This window comes from Triturus cristatus, chromosome 7 (assembly GCF_964204655.1).
Source record: "Triturus cristatus chromosome 7, aTriCri1.1, whole genome shotgun sequence".
In the NCBI taxonomy this organism is placed as follows: domain Eukaryota; kingdom Metazoa; phylum Chordata; class Amphibia; order Caudata; family Salamandridae; genus Triturus; species Triturus cristatus.
The window spans coordinates 1,333,568,675-1,333,584,255 of record NC_140590.1 but is presented as its reverse complement, the minus strand read 5'-3'; the positions used below and the strand labels follow the sequence as shown (position 1 = coordinate 1,333,584,255).

General features: G+C 45.1%; 1 protein-coding gene across 3 annotated transcripts in view; it reads right to left on the bottom strand.

The window, feature by feature from the left end:
• LAT (linker for activation of T cells) overlaps positions 1–15,325 on the bottom strand; it is a 379,514-nt gene extending 364,189 nt beyond the window's left edge. For 2 of the 3 annotated variants that reach the window (XM_085618961.1, XM_085618963.1), the window contains exon 1: positions 14,386–15,325. The gene's annotated coding sequence lies outside the window, so the exon portion shown is untranslated. The remainder of the gene's footprint in view (positions 1–14,385) is intronic. The other variant, XM_085618962.1, reaches the window with a different exon arrangement.
• Positions 15,326–15,581: the final 256 nt, after the last annotated feature.

Below are 15,581 nucleotides of genomic sequence, written 5' to 3'. Positions count from 1 at the left end.
ATTTACACCAGCGCTCCTTTTCATTGAGGAAAAGGTCCGCCGGCACCCCAACTAGACCCGGGGCTCTACCATTTGAAACTGTACTCAAGGCCATCATAACCTCATTACTGCAGAATAAATTGTCTTTATAAAAAGAAGGTCTATGTTCAGTCATCAAGTTATTGGACTGAGTGTCTGCATACTGCGGCTTGAAGTAGTTGATCCAGTCCTCCTTGGATACATTATTATCAGGGGGCTCTGGTGAACCCCCCTTGCCCCATTTGACAATGTTCCAGAATAGCCTAGAGTCATTTTTGTCGCTTGCTTCCTTTAGCTTTCGCCAATGCTGCTCATCCCACAGTTTCTTCGCATTGGCTATGCTTTTTCTGTACGCAGTTCTGGCAAGACGAATAGACACCATATCCCTCTCCCTGATCGCAACTCCTAAAGCTACTCTAGTCTGCCTACACTCAGCATTATACCATTTCACTGGTTTGGCATTTCTTATGTCACCTTTCTTTGCTGGTTTCTGGAAATAGTCCTTAATAGCTATGAAGAGGTTCTCATGGATTTTGGTTGCTTTATCACTCCCTGGATATTTAGGGTTTAATTGTTCAAGAAGTGTTACCGCTTCATCAACCTGGGAATTAATGCTGTTTATAGTTTGCTGGTTAGCCTTAACATGCAACCATTTCAGCCTGCGCATATCATTGGTTGGGACAATCAAAGGGGCATTAACTACCTCACATGCCTCACCCATACTATATGGAGCCCACCATGTTGAACTTATCATAAACATAGAACACAACCAGTAACTACTGGTAACCACTGTACTCAGCATCAGCCTGTAACATAAGCTACATTATGCACAGTATCACATCAGGCGCGAATTACATTCTGCGCCAACCTCACCAGCATAAACACATTATGCAATCATCTCAGAAGTCTAAACGCATTAGACCCTAACCTCCGAAGAATAACTACATTAGGGGCATAAATCACACAGTGGAACATAATCTCACTAGCATAAACCATAATATGAGAAACAACCTCATAACCATAGAAACCTATTTAGAGGTATAGAACAGGGTGCGTAAATCATACTATATGAATCACATTTCCTATCACCACATAATCAAATCAGGGCCTGGTGCCCTACAAACCTAATAGTCCCCCTGGCCAACTGGCCATCTCAAAAGGACTCAAATGCCCTATGTCCAGCTGCCAAGGCAGCGGAAGTCAAGGGTGCGCCACTGCGCAGACCTAAACGTTGCAGCTGCCCACTACTTGCTGGGCAGCTGGGAGTATCACATGAGGGCCTAAACGAGGCAGCTGGCACTAAGTGCTGCGCAGCTGTGAAAGGCAAAAGTGTGGGCACTGGCACTCACTGTGCCCTTGAACAAATATGCCCAAACTGGCAGGAACACGTGCACCGACAATGTGCTCCGATCTGGGTACCAACATGCCCTACAGACGTTGCAGCTGCCCTCTAGCAGACGGGGCAGCTGTGGAGGACCGGCCACGCCAAGGAGGGAAATGAACATGGGCCCCAAATGATTATGCCTATCGTTGGAGCCACACGGGGCTCTGAAAATAAGCTTGCCCAATGGGAAGGCACGGGCCCCCCTGGGCCCTCTGTCAGCAATTCTGCCAGCAACGTGGGAGCGGCCCGCTCTCCTGACGGGACCACTCAGACTGTGCATCGGACGGGCACCAAACAGCAAAGAGCCATTACTCACCGGTTCTGTGGGGCAAGACCTCTCTGCTCCTTTCTGCTCCGGTCTCCGCTCGGGTCCTTCCTGGGCCGGCACTCTGCTCTTCGCCTGGTCCCTCTCCTGGGACCGGGACTTCAGTATGGAGCCTGCGGGGCTCCAGACGTCTCCTCAGGCTGCGTGGGCGTGCGCGGGACTTCCTCCGCAAAACTGGAAGTCCCGCCTGCCACCAGGCACCATGTTGCCTGCCTTCTGCTTTTGCCGTGACTCGGGCCGCAGCGGTGATCCCGGTTCTCCTGGCGCAATGAGGGGTAGGCTCCCTCTTCATTAAAAATATAAAGCGGGGTGGGCACCCGCTCAATTAATAAAAGCAAAGAAGCGGGTGGGCACCCGCGTATTTCATAACAGCAAAGACGCGGGGTGGGCACCTGCACATTTAATAACAGCAAAGACGCGGGGTGGGCACCCGCTCATTAATTAAAATCACAGCGAAGACGCAGAGTGGGCACCTGCTCAATTACGAAGCACGGGGGAATCCCTACGCCAGAGATTCCCTCTCCCTCAAGGGCAGCTCAGCGCTGCCAGAGCAATGGACAGAGGCCCCTCCTCGCAATAAAGGGGCAAATTAAGACACAGCGTTCCCAGGCGCCAGGGGAAGAAGCACAAAGTCCCTTTTAAGGTCCTGGAGGTCAGGAACAGCGCAGGCAAAGTCCAAGGAAGGGGTTCAGGGGCAGAGCTGGGCCCAGGGGCCAGCACACAGGGCCCTCCAGCAGGGAGGCAGCCCCCATGGCGGTCCCTCCTGGGCCCCAGCAGCAGCAAGTCCCCTCCGTCAGGAACAGAACAGGAACACTGAACAACTTTCATGGGGTCACAGCCCCTATATTTATATGTCCTTTTCCTTTGTGTCACAGCACAGGGCTTGGGGATACCAGTCAGAACTGGTTTAGGGGAGCTTTGGAGCACGTTGTTGTACTCAGCTCCTCTCTCCTTTGTCAGGTGGGGGCTAGGTGATCAGACGCACCACAGGGGGCGGAGCCAGCATTGTGGAGGGAAGGCACAGCCCTATTCAGGTCCCAGGTGCAACTCCTCCCTCCCATCTGCATGCAGATCTCTCTATTCACCACTGAGCTAACTCACCCTGGCTCCTGGAATTCCCCAGCCCTCTCAGCTCCTGTCAATCACAAGCCAGACATGCACTTCACATCAGGCAGGCAGACACATTGAACACAGAAATGCCAACTTCTAAAAGTGGCACTTCTCCACCAGTCACCATAAATCTGCGCACACCATTGCGCAGCATTTATTCTCACGAGTCCGCACATACTAAACTCGAACCTGCACTCCTCTCATACCAGGAATTACCATGGACACACATATCCCCCATGCATTCCTATGGGAGGGCAAGGCCAATCTCACCACATGCACTCAGAGCGCGCACGCACTTTACACTGGGCCACAGTGCTAAAGTGCACAGAGGCCTAAAACCACTACCACCATGTCAGAGCTTAAGGCAAAAAGTTCAGGGGTGAACCTGCCAAAAAGGGCCAAGTCCAACAGTATGTCAGTTAAAAGCTCGCCACTAACACCTGCTGTTTCCCCTTGGTCACTAGTTCGCACCCTGACGAGGTAAACGCAGCTTTCCTAAGATGTCTGTGCTGTGTTAAATTGGACGATAAAAGCACCCGCTCTTTATGGCGGTTAATGAATAGACTGAGGTATAAAGCTCTCTACATAAAACTGGAACTCAAAATTCTTGTTCTGAGTGTGAAATAGTTTAGGTAAACGTTTCTGCTATTTAGCGCCAATGTCCCCTCTCCACCTGCAGAGGTGTGATGCACCCTGCGCTGCAGTAGGGGTAATATTTCACACCCAAGCCTTACGAAGGTAAAACTCCATGCTCCCTCAGGCTATATCTGAGCTCAGCCGTCAGTGAGGTGAATTAGCTGATAGGCGCACTACATAAAATATGCAAAGAAAATCGGCAGGATGGCTCAGTGACTTGAACGCCCGTCTCTGAAATAGGCTGTGATATGTATGTCACGCCTTTGAATCGCACAAGGCGACAGTTGCATCTCTGCACGTGATTTTAGGGTAGAGGGCATGCAAGGGGCTACAGATTAAATGGATAACGAGAAATTGTGACCAGTTTATACACACACACACATGTGTGGTATATAAAACCACTAACCTTGGGTTCTGGAGCAGCAACCTTCCCACTGCAAAGCACTTCAGTGCCTCGTCAGAGGTATTATACACTATACAAATGCAATTACTATCGGGTACCATACAATATAAATCAACAGCACGCTGCATGCTGGGGCATGTAGTTCCATTGGCCACATTGCAGTAAAGGGGTGTACAAGTCAAAGCATGCAGACACCGGACTTGGATTTTGTAACCCTGGTGACCTGGCCCCTCTTCGCAGCTATGTGTTTATCCTTTTCTACATCTGAGAACAAATTAATACTCTGGTGTCTCAGTTCAAACAGTTTTACAGGTGTGTACTAGCCTAACATGAACATTATGTTTAGTTAACCAACCAACATGGGCTTGTATCTCATTATTAATGGCACTGGATGTCTCCATGCCACCAAGGACACTATGGGCTATTCCTGATCTTTCATTGCACAACACAAATTATTATGCCTTGCTTCCCACATAGGACCACAATTGGACTATCCCACCAGACCCCAAGTGATTGTAAGAGGAAAGCTGAGGATTTGACTATTGGATCCTTTGTGACTCTGATACTCTTTTAATGGAGGCAATGAAGTTTTTGGTAGAGGGGAAGTGACTCTGTAGAGCTTGAATGCTTAAAACAAACACAAAAACATTACAAAGTGACAAATCTGTATTATACAAAAACCGGCAGCAACTTTGCAGGATTGTGCTATAATTATCTTTTACACTGCAACTCTTTCCCCAGCCGTTCTTCATTTCGACATCATTTTACAAATCCGGTATCTCTTCTCTAGTTCCTCTCTCCACTCCCCTTGTATTGTTTCACTGTTGAATCTCTCTACAGTCTCAGCAAATCTACTCACAGCCCCTGCATCTCTTAGCTGTCATATCTTGCTACATACTCTACAACTTTTCACTGCCCCATCTCTCCACAGCCCTTCACTGACCCTTCTTTTTGGAGCCCAGCATCACTCCAAGTTCCCATAATTTCTCCATAGTCCCTGCATCAGATCTCTGTCACACCTATATAGACTCTCCCATCTCTCCACAGTCCCCGCATCTATCCACTAGCCCATCTACCCACAGCCTTAATACCAACTGCCCAATCCAAGTCACACCAAAGAAAACAACAGATTTCCCCTCTTTCAACCCACTTAACATCTATAAAACACCAAGGGATCAAATCCAATGCTGAACATATCAACACTCCCGCAACTATCTCCCCAATAACAATTACACCTGACAGGGAGGGTGACACCAGTACCAATATGGATCCCATTGTACATAATCAAAACACTTGCAGGTCAACCCCCAAACAAAAAAAAACAAACTCACTTTTAAAAATAACTTTTTGGAATATATCAGGCCTTCGCTCAAAGATCCAAAACGAAGAATGGATAAAATTCATTAAAGTATCCGAAATTATCGCTCTTCAGGAGACATGGTCAATAACTCCTCTACACATAAATGGCTATAAGACTTTTTTTAGCCCAGCACTCCCCTCTACATCTGGGAGAGCAAAGGGTGGACTAACAATTTACGTAACAAACTTAATACCATCCTTGGAGTCCCATACCCTTAAAGCCGAACCACAATACCAGATCATACGTATCACTATAAGCAGAATGTCACCCATTCTAATCATTAACTTCTACAACAATCTCCCGGAAGATAGCTTTGCAGGGGTCATAAAAGAAATCCGTGCCTCCTTACATAAACAACTAACCTCTATTAAAGGCAGGGAACCAATAATAATCTGGGGGGGAGATTTCAACTTAGCACTATGTAAGAATGCCTCAAACGGTAACTGTGGCTACTTAGACCACACACAAAATAACATTCCCCATTTTTCACATTCTCATAATGGGTCTGTCCTGAATAAGAACATGATCCATTTACAACTGTCCTTTGCAAACGAATTCACCACCCCTATAACTCCCTTTGTCCCAACTTTCAATGGCAGAGGCCTATCCTCTTGCATCGACTTCATCTTAGTAGGGAATATCACCCCCAATTTGATTACTGACGTTCATACCCATGACAGTGCATTCAGTGATCACTTCCCATTGACAGTCACAATCCAAACTACTGCCCCCCAAAAAAAACCAGAAACATTACTCTGCGCAGAACTTATTTCCATGTCTCGTCCAAACGGTTATGCATTGAAATGGTCAAAAATCAATCCCACTGATATCCTGGAAATTATAATTAACGCAGCCCGCCCCGCTTTTGAAGTCTGTCTAACCGAGTCAACTAACCCCGAGGAGATCGTGGCTAACTATGACCTAATAACATTACAGGTCAAGAAAGCCTTGACAGTCCAATCCCGGGCACAGAAAACATCTCAGGATAAACCCAAGTTCAGATGGTTTAATTCAGTATGCTCAAGAGCCCATAAAACCCTCAAGATCGCCCTTAAAAATTCCCCAAGAAATGCTTCCGAAATCCTAACAGCTAGACAAAATTACAACAAGGCAGTAGCATCCAGGAAAAGAGAACTTAAAGAAGAACACTGGATCGCTTTACATAACAGCTGCCAAAATAAAGATTCGGTAACATTCTGGGAGATTGTAAATTCCTCTTTTCTGTCAGGACCGAAAGCAACTGGCACACTTGAGACTACCATCCCAGAACAAGAGTGGGTCACCCACTTTTCAAAAATCTTTTCAAAACCGGATGGGCCCCAATCACACAACCATCACGCATCTACACCCCGAATGATTCCCACAAATATAAACTTCGAGCTTGCGGAGGTTGAGAATGCCCTGAATACTAGTAGATCAGGAAAGGCCCCGGGTCCTGACGCGGTCCCGATGGACCTATATAAATCAAACATCGACCTCTGGGCCCCCCTGTTATTAAATGTCCTAGACGCACTGGCCCACGTAGGACTGCCAACCTCTTGGTCTGATTCAATCTTAGTGCCCATATTTAAAAAGGGTAACAGGAATAACCCCGCGTGCTATAGACCCATCTCATTATTGGATTCTTTTGGTAAAGTAGTAGGCAGAATCCTCTTAGCACGTCTACAAAACTGGGCCGAATAAAATAACACCCTATCCGACCTTCAGTTCGGGTTTAGGGAAGGTAGAGGTACCATAGAGCAGGTCCTTAACCTCACACTCCTGAGAGGGAAGTACGTTCATGTAAAGGGTGGCAGTCTTTACATGGCATACGTTGACCTATCCGCAGCTTTCGACTGCGTAGATCACATCAAGCTCTGGGCCGTAATGACACAACTGGGCATCGACCCCAACCTGGTTAACTATATAAGGGAAATCTACTCGAATACCACTACTAGAGTAAGATATGGCATCGGGGGACAGCTAACATCGTCATTTGCAATTGAACGAGGAGTAAGGCAAGGTTGTGTCCTGGCTCCCTTTCTTTTTAACATTTACACTAACGGACTAGAAACAGCTCTGTTAAAAGGCAGCCAGGACCAACCACATATTAAACAACGCCCAATCCCCGCACTCCTATATGCGGACGACGCAGTTATACTCGCCCGCACCCCCCTTGAGTTACAACGGGCCCTGATCAGATATACAGACTTTATGAAGCAACTGGATTTAAACATTAACATCAAAAAAACCTTTGTGATGGCATCGGGGAAATACTCACGCAACAAGAAAAATATTTATCTACACGACACGAAAATAGAGGACACTACCACTTATCCCTATCTAGGAGTCGTGATAGATAATAAATCTACCTGGAAAAGCGCAATAGAGAGCAGAAACTCGCAGTTTTTAAAAGCAACAACGGCCCTGAAAGTGTTTGGTCGAAGGCTGGGCAAAAGAGCATCAAAGGAAATGTTAGATATTTATAACTCAAAATGCCTTAGTACAGCTATTTACGGGGCTGGGATTTGGGGAAATGCACACGTCACTTTACTCCAAAAGACAGAAAATTCTTTCATGAAATTCCTGCTGGGAGTCCCATCGTCCACTTCAACTTTTAACATTCATAACGAACTGGGCCTTCCATACATCACGGACGTGATACGCATGCAGCCTATCCTCCTATGGCACCGCATCTGGACGACACCAGAACTAAAATTTACCCAGGAGCTCATAAATGACTGTATGAACTTGGACCATGGACTATCAATCACTTGGCTCGCATCCGTCAAAAAGTTTCTAACGGACTTAGAACTTGAGCACCTCTTTTTAAATCCCCAAAATAACACTTCAATCCCCAGAAAAAGGCTGCGAGACATTTGTCTAACCCATTTAACTGACCTGCGCCTGGCTCTTGAACTAAATAAAAATTCTGCCCAACTGTTTTTCTCAATACAGACAACAGACCAAATCGAGCCATATTTGAACTCTAACCTGAGCAATTACGAGAAATTTTTACTTACTAGAATGCGATTGAATATATTCCATCGTTTAATTACTTTCCCTGGGCAAAACGACTGGAGTACCCAACTGATGCCGTGCCCCTGTGACGATCTTTCCCCCCAAACTACCATTCATGTGATAATGTTTTGCAAATTTTACGTTGAGCCAAGAAAGCTATATTTGATCCCATTTCTGAAACAATTGGGCCTAAACCAGTGCCGGCCAGCTTTCATGGCCCTTCAATTGCTAGAAACAGAATCACTGGCAAAAAATATGGCAATGTTTTTAAAATTCTGTGCACGACATAGAGCTAATCTTTAGATGAAGATTTCTGTTTAAATAACTCACTGACAGATGCTTTTTGCGGAATACTTAAACATACCCTACGATGAATTGGGATTAGCCCCCCTATGCATCTTAAAATTGCCATTGGGGGGTCTGTTTTTGTACTGTCATACATTGCCCTAACTCTCTTAATCTATTCTTATCTTTTTTAATGTTATATCACCTCTTTTAAACTTGCTCTTGTCATTTTGCACCCGTTTTAATTGCTTAGGCTAAACAAATTAATTCTGCAAAAATGAAAACGTGCATAAATGCTAATATATTTTTATGTGTAAATACTTTTATGGTATGCAATTTCCTTACCGAATAAAGTTTTTCAAGTGTCTCTCTATTCAATGCTTCATCTTTCTATAGGCCCTGCATTTTAACACTTCCACATCCACTGTCTCATATGTCTACAACTTGCATATTGTTGGGTTAGGGAACAAAGGCAGAGGGATGGTGTGATTTTCCAATGAGCAAGCCATTTGTTAAAGAAGGTAAGTAGTAATTGCTCCCAAGGCTATATCTTTACCACCACAGTGGACCATGAGACTGGGCACTGCCTCCCCTCCCCAGGTAATATGAAGTCCAGGTTTATTGTGTAACCACACACTTAGTAGCAGCTTTTAAAGTGATTCTTAATACTCACAAGCTTGCCAAAAAGGAAGCAGAGATATGCTTTCATACACTGATTGTCTAAGAACATTTGGTCAGGATTCAAATCAAGGTCTCCAGGTTCCACAGTTTACAACTAACTCATTATTAGGCCTGGGCGAAAATTCCAGTCCGCTCGCGGATATTGCGATAATTTGACATTTTTGCGTTCCGCGGAGAGCGCGAAAATGTAAAAATTTCCGCAATCCGCATCTTACCGGAAAATTTTTTCTTGCTCGCGCTGTAAAAAAATACATTCTCGCGTGCGCGCGATCGCCTTACCTGACTCCCCGCGTTCGCCGACAAGTTTTCCCGATCCGGTCGCATTCTCCACGAGATGTTGGATTGTTGGTAGCCATTTGCGCTGTCTCGCAAAAGTTCGCGCCCGCATTAACGTCATTCGTCACGCGATCACGTAATTAGTCGCGCGATCACGTCTTTCTTCTCGCGATCATGCACCGCGAGAGTATGAGATGATTGAGATCTCGAACACATCATTCTCCACCGCGAGCGAGAGCGTGAGGACGCGGGCACGTCATATCGAACGCGAAAAGTAGCAAGAGACCCCAAACACATCATATTCAACAAGTAAATTGGCGAGCCGCGATCATGCAGAAAATACCGTGAACGGGCGGGAAAAAAAACTTCTGCGTCTTCGCGAAATTTCCGCGTGTTTGCGGAGATTTTTTACATTTTCGCAATAGTTTGCGAAAGTTACATTTCGCAAATTCCGCCCACCCCTACTCATTATACAGCCCTTCCTAGGGATTTGTGAATATGTTGTGCACTAACCCTTCAGAAGTGAAAAGGGAACCCTCTCAGCTCCCTGCCTAGGGTTACCACCTGACTGGTATCTAAGGGACACCACTGGTAATGTTAGTTCTGAGGGTCATGCTCATAATGAATACTTAGTCGTAATAAACTGCCTGGTATCTTTTTTTATCCCAATCTCTACTGTATGTTCGAGGAGCTGGCAGCAGCACATACTGCAGTCTGAGCCTCCAAACATTGGGCCCAATTCACAAAGGTAAACTGAGACAAAAGTCTATGTTTTCGGCTTTCGGCATTCACAAAAGGCATTTACGAGTAGTAAAGTTAGACTTTCATCTCAGTTTAACATGGTGAATCTGGCCCAGGGTGTCTTTCTCTCTTATCGCTATCCATAGTGACATGAGATTTAAGGCAGAGGTTGGGCAGCGGGTGGCCGACTGGAAGACCGTCTGATTAATAATCAGATGTTCTTTGATTAAAAAAATAAGAGGATCTGTAGAGAAAAAAGCTTCAGTCCGCATCAGTTCAGCAGAGATGTAGCTTGGTCAGTAAGATTTTGGGTGGAAGGGATGAGTTTCAAATTTTCCAATAATCCCATGGGCATTTAATGTTAAAATACACTGTACAACAAGGAGGGCACATGAGAGGGGCTTAACGGGCAGCAGAGAGAAAGAGGAAAGCGGATTGATAGCGGTACTAAAATAATAGAAAACACAATATTTTGAAAAATAACCATCATTTTGTAAGACTTTGAAAACGGATAGAGGGAGATTGTGTGTGGCCAAACAAAAAATCTTTTTAACCCCAGTGTATTTGTTCAATAATTTTAAAAGAGGCCAAGTTATGTTAATTCACATAAATAATACCAAAGTGCCTCAACCCGTTGTGTATCATGTTTCTCATGGCAGCATTGTGCCATGTCTGAAGGGGAGGTCAACACCACCATTGTAGTTGTGCCAATTTGATCTTTTCGCTATGTACCCTAATAGCCCATTTACTCTCACTGTAATTGAGTGATACAAGTGGTATGACAGCCACTGCTTAGGTTTAAAGTGTCAGGACCAACGTTCTATGAAATGGTGTGTCACATAGATCTAGGTAGGGCCATTGATGTGGCCTAATGGCCAGAGCTGCCGATTTTGGAGCGTCGGCTTCACATCCTGTGATTTGGGGCAAATCACTTAATCTCCCTGTGCCGACCAAAAAATGAATGTGTCCTTGTGTAATGTAGCTGGTGCTCATGTTAATTGTGCCAATCCCTTTGGGTCAACTTCACGCTGTATAAAACTGCACACAAAAAACAAGCATTTGCAACGTAAAATTTCTCGCATTTACAAGAGTTTAAGCTATTTGCATTGTAAATGACAATTTACAAAACCAAAACATAAATAAAAGGCAGTCATTTTCAATGCCAATAGCTCACACTCACGTAAATGCGACACCTATTGCATTGCAAATGCTTGTTTCTTCCATGCATTAGGGTCCATGGAAACCTTGTTAGGCCACTCTGGAACGCACAATGGACAACATTGATAAATAGTCACAATTCAGGGATCAGGGACACCAAGCTAAAATGTCCATAGGTCATTTACAAATGGTTCTGGATTGTGGAAAGGCTGCACAATGCATTAATAAGAGTAAACAAATTAGCAATGTATAAATAAGAGTGAGAAATTTCAGTGCATGTCCATTAGGACTATCTGAAATATTTTTGTTGGAGAAAATGAAGCACATTTCTAGGTAACAAGTACATAGACCTGGATTTACTATTGCTCAAACAACACAAAGCTGCATGAAAAAATTGCCGCCCTGCATTGCGTGATTGAGAAATGGTGTGAGTCGCCTTATTTAGCAAGAGCCCTGCGCAAATGATGTATTTGTCCAAACTTGAGCTAAAATGCCATTTCAGTGCAAGGATGGGGGCTGCACAAAGGTAACTCAGCAGTGCACTGCAGTAGATTTGTACCTGAGGTATACCCGCCAGTACAAACTCCAGTTTGAGGACAAACGTCCGAAGAGTAAACCAAGTCAGAGGCGTAATTTCACAGCAGTTACACTTGCTATGCATAGGCATATCACACAGTATTCCGCTTGCCCCTTGTTGTGTCTAGTTCTCCTTGGAGTTAAGACTTCACACTTAACCAGGTCACGCGAATTTAGTAGATCTGGCATTCTGTACCCACTTAATTATACAGGTGTTTGCATTGTTCCTGCCCCCATCAGACCCAAACGGACCGTTTATTGCATCGGAGCCGGTTTTTGATGCCAGGGGGCAACTGCTGGTTCCTCCCTCACACACACACACACGCACGTAAATAGAGGTGCTTTACGCTTTAGGCGAGAGTAATGAAAGAGGGAAATGAAAGAGAAAGAGAAGAGAGATAAACAGAGATATGGGAAAGGAGACGGGTGCCAGGCTTGCTTTTTGTTCTCATTCCAGCCCTGCCCATTCCTCTATCTATTATCCATAACTTACAGTGAGCTGGCGATGCATCGTCATGTCCTTTTGGCCTAGCGCACTGATGGATTCTAACTTCGCTCGCAGAAGCCAAGCGGTGTGAAACCAGCCAACAACGCCTTTAGCGCTGTTGGCGCCCAGTGCGACAATACATTTTGGCAACCCCCCCCCCATGACCACCTCCTCGGATTCCCTCATGACCACTATGCAACAGTGTCTCTCATCTCTCCATAGAAACTCTAACATACATTTAATTTGTTTTAAAGCCCTGTTAAAGGCTGACTTTACTAATCAGAATGTATATCTGCCCACAGAAACCCTTTTCAGCAATATTAGTAATAGATAATGAAAGACTGGGGAAAAACCAGAATGTTAAGTATAGCCATGTCAATGATGATGAAGTCAATACCATAAATTGGGGAATAGCAATACTACGACTGGACAAGACTGTGTATTGAACACCATATTTAATATCATACTAATAATTTCAATCGCAAATAGAAGTGAATGAAGGGACGCCACCAGTACATAGGCCTGGGTGGGGTTCAAACAAAGGGTGATATCTAACACACTTGTAATTAAAGCATGCATGATGTAATGCCTGCTGGATGGTTGAAAAACATTCATTTTACATTTCTTGTAATTGTAGGATTGGATATGTTCTTTGAAAGGTAATGCATGGAAATTAAAGGTGGGTTATGATATGCTATAGTATTAGATGAAAAGAGAATTACAAAAACCTTAACACACGACATAGAAAAGTAGAGTCATGAGGCCAAAAAAGTGCTGAAATCAATGTTTCACCTTGAAGAGGCCCAGTAATCAATCTTAAGAATGGAATGAGATGTGTGCACGTGTCATGTACATAACGTTTGCAAACAATTGTGCTTCTGTCAAATTCTGATGATCAAGCAAACAGTTCATCTAGATATTGTTCAAATGTTTTCCAAGGACATCACTGACGACCGAACCAAAGCCTGATGTAAAAATGAACCCAAAACAAACATCTGACCTGCAGAGTGGCAGGCAAATTTGAGCCCATAAAATCAACATTTACCGAAATGAAAACCAGAAAGTCTAAGTGACCACAGAATCCAAATCAGGCTGGAGGAATAATACGAAAATTAGTCATCAAAACACCAACATCTGCCCACAAGAATATCGAAAAAGTTCATTCACACGGAAATAGCATCTGACAAAAGAAAACCATGAGGCATGAGTGACCACAAACTCACAGCATCCAATGCAAATTATTTGCCACAGAGGCAACACATAGCCACTAGCGCAAGAGACAATTTGTGATCACAAAACTATTATCGTTCATTTGAATAAAAGGAAACATAGAGACCAAAGAGTCAACATTTATACAGTTAAAAATCAATGATCGCAGGCATTCGAAAACAAACTTCTCACCTGGAAAATAATAAATAAGAACATTGTTGACCAAGGAGCTAACTTCTTAAAAGAAAATAATCGAAGCATTTAAGGTCACACAATAAGACTTTCAGCAAAGAGAAACCATAAGATCTGAGTGGTCATGAAACCAACATCTGGCCTGAATAATAACAATGAAATTAGTGACTACAACACTAACTTCTCACCAGAGTAAAATGAGGGCCACTATTCACAACAAATGACAACAGGAGTAAGGGAAAAAAAATACTGCAACACCAAAATAGGAGCATAGAACAACATCAGACCGTAAAAATATCCAGTACTGGTGAGAACAGAGCCAACACGTGAAGTAAGAAAATCCACGCGGACCAAGTGAAGCAGGCAAATAACTGATGAAGAAATTTCAAGGAGCGATGGAAGGGATGTCTCTATCTATCTTGTTCGAACAGTCACATATAGTTGCCATACATCACCAACAGTTATCTGCATAACTCCAGAGACACACAGTTGCCCATTTGTAGAACACGCAGAATAGACACAAGGCACATGTTTGTCCACTCACCTTAAACTCAGATGTTCAGACGTACAGCCGCCACAAACCTCTCTACTCAGGCTTGGCTGCACCACCGCCCCCAGTCAACGTCTTGCTGCTGGCTGGCCCACTCTTCTTAGGCCCCTGACGTAAGATGGTGACAGTAATGTGCCACAGAAGTGGCTGCAATGCTATTCTAGAAGCCGTACGTGCCACTACATCATATGACACGACTGTGTCCTTGATACGGATGCTTCAGCCGTTTCTGTGGCTGTGGCTGTGGCTGTGCCTTGCAAGTGAGTGCTTCTCCGTCCCTTGGACAGCACTCTGGGATTGGATGCAGTTCTGTACTCGGTGTAGCTGCACTGCTGCGTTGACAACACCTCTGTACTCTTTCACACGTCACCTGCTGACAACACCACTATCCCATGGGCTTGTTTTAGTCGCTCTCCTCCTATACCGTGGCTTCACCCCTGCTCCCGCACGTGTACCTCAGGACGGCTGTATCACTGCACTGAATCCCTCGCCTCAGAAGGGGCCAAACCAGTATTCTGGAGTTTGCAACTTAAGAGCGGCTGCACTTTGGCCCTGGGCATATCTTTTGGAGAGGATGTATCACAGCTCCAGAGTCTACTCGTAGAAGTGGCTGTACTTCTGTCTTTGGCAACTCCACCCGCTGCTGCCCTCATTCAACACCCCTGTCCCTCCGGCCTCACCTGGTAGAGCGCTGCTCCATTGTCTCCAAGCCCTATTTCCGCGTTGGCCGCCCTGCTGTCCTCATTCCCAGTCCACCCCCCAAAAAACGTGCCTCCTTGCTGGACGCTGATCCTTTATCAGCAGAAGCCGCGCCAATGATCCGGGGCCCTACTCAGGAGGTAGGAGCACTGACGCTGTATCCGCGCCTCACCTCAGAGGAGGCTGCGCAGCTGCGACTGGCATGTGCTCCAGTGCGACTCCTTGTCTCTACTGCAAGTCCGGAAGGAAGCTGTGGTGAGCTGAGCGGCTCAGACAGGAAGTTGAAACTGTGAACGTCGGGAGCATTTCTGTTGACTGTGTATCACACCTGTTCATGGACGAGTGCATCCGGAAAACAGTCAAATCTGGCAATACAGTAAGCGCTTACAGGAACACACAAAACACAAGAAAACATGCGTGTGGAACACTTACACTTCACATCTTGCTGTACAAACTCACAGTTAATGACAGACCAGGACTTCTTGGGTTTG